This window comes from Chenopodium album, chromosome 4, assembly GCF_948465745.1.
Source record: "Chenopodium album chromosome 4, dcCheAlbu1.1, whole genome shotgun sequence".
NCBI lineage: Eukaryota > Viridiplantae > Streptophyta > Magnoliopsida > Caryophyllales > Amaranthaceae > Chenopodium > Chenopodium album.
Genome location: NC_137837.1, coordinates 37,143,281 through 37,144,831, shown reverse-complemented (window position 1 = coordinate 37,144,831; position 1,551 = coordinate 37,143,281). Strand labels below are relative to the sequence as shown.

The 1,551-nt window shown below is 40.9% G+C and overlaps 1 non-coding gene across 1 annotated transcript; it reads right to left on the bottom strand.

The window, feature by feature from the left end:
• Window positions 1–868: 868 nt before the first annotated feature.
• LOC145629722 (small nucleolar RNA R71) lies at window positions 869–975 on the bottom strand. Its single transcript, XR_014111875.1, has one exon. It is a non-coding gene; the product is annotated as a small nucleolar RNA R71 (small nucleolar RNA).
• Between the last annotated feature and the right edge of the window lie 576 nt (window positions 976–1,551).

The window sequence follows — 1,551 nt, the reverse complement described above, 5'->3', positions numbered from 1 at the left end:
TTGTAGTTTTAGTGTTCTTACTCAACAAAACTAACAAAAACAATCCTCTTTTTACTCTTACATTAGTGATTGTTGATGTTGAATTAGTATGCTTCCCTAGTGGTTAGACCCTTTACTTGACACTAAGTAGTTTAGTTTAGGTTTAGGTATTATAAAGCTAAAATTTGATTAGGTTAGTAGCTTAACGACCTATCTAACCCTTGATCAAATTTTTGCGCCGTTGCCGGGGAAGCGACTTGTTTAGCGTCTTATTATTGGTTTTGTTAGAGTCATTTTACTTTCTTTTCTTTCTGTTTATTTGTTTTATCATCATTATCATTACTAATTGTTTGCTTAGCTTTGGTGAATGCTTAGGAGGTCTCAAAGAGCACCCTCACATCTAATTGACCACGAGATCAACCGAACCTTGAGACAAGTCCGTAGGCTTTATCAAGACGAGGGAAGAGGTTTTGGTGATATAGTTGATAGTGAGAGTGATACTTATTCTTCAAGTTCACAAAGAGGATCAATGGAGGGACAAGGAAATGATGTTTTGTTTCGTGAGTTCGGAAATCCGGAGGATTATGAGCTCACGGGAGGGATTTTGCTACCCGTCACGGAAACCAACTTCTCAATCCATCCACAATATACTAGAATGGTCCAATCGGAGAAATTTTCCGAAAGTGCAAGTGAGGACCCTATTGAACATTTGGACCGATTCCTTGAATTGTGCGCAATGATGCAAACCAATGAAGTGAGTCAAGACTACATTCGTATGAACCTTTTCTGACAATCTCTCACCGGACGAGCAAAGAAATGGCTAAAGCAAGTAAAGCCTAACACTCTCACAACATGGAGGGAGGTGGTAAAGGCGTTCTTGAAGACCGTGGAAATGAGAAGGAAAATCGCATCATTTGAGAAAGAAGCCGATGAAAGTCTTGGTGAAGCATGGGAGAGATTCAAAGAGTTGGTACAAGCGTTTCCCCACCATGAATACAATCAAAGGTTTCTCATGCGGTTTTTCTACAACGGATTGGAGCCCATGTCAAGAGCCAATTTGGATGCGGGGGCGGGTGGTCAATTAATTAAAATCCCTCAAAATCAAGTTGAAGACACGATAAAAGAGGTAGCAAAGAATTACTCTTGATGGGGCCGAAGAAGAAATGCTCCAAAGAAAGGTGGTATTTACGAATTGGAGAAAGTTGATCAATTACAACATCAAATTGATCAACTAACAAAAATACTTTCAAAGTTGAACACGAGTGTGAATGCAAGTTCAAGCGGTGGAGCAAGCTCCTCTCAAGTTAACTCTTTCTCTTGTCAAAATTGTGGAGGAACGAACCATGATACATCTTATTGTGGAGGTTTAAGCCCCGAGCATGTAGTGGCATACAACACAAGGCAAGAGGAATTTAGAGGAAGCGACGGTGGAGTAGCTTGGAGACAACCACCACCCGGGTTTGTACCTCAAACTCAATAATGGAACCAACAAGCTCAACCTTCCTACAACTCCGACCCTCAATATCAAAATCCACCTCCATCTCAACCCCAAAACCCAAGAGGAAGCTATCC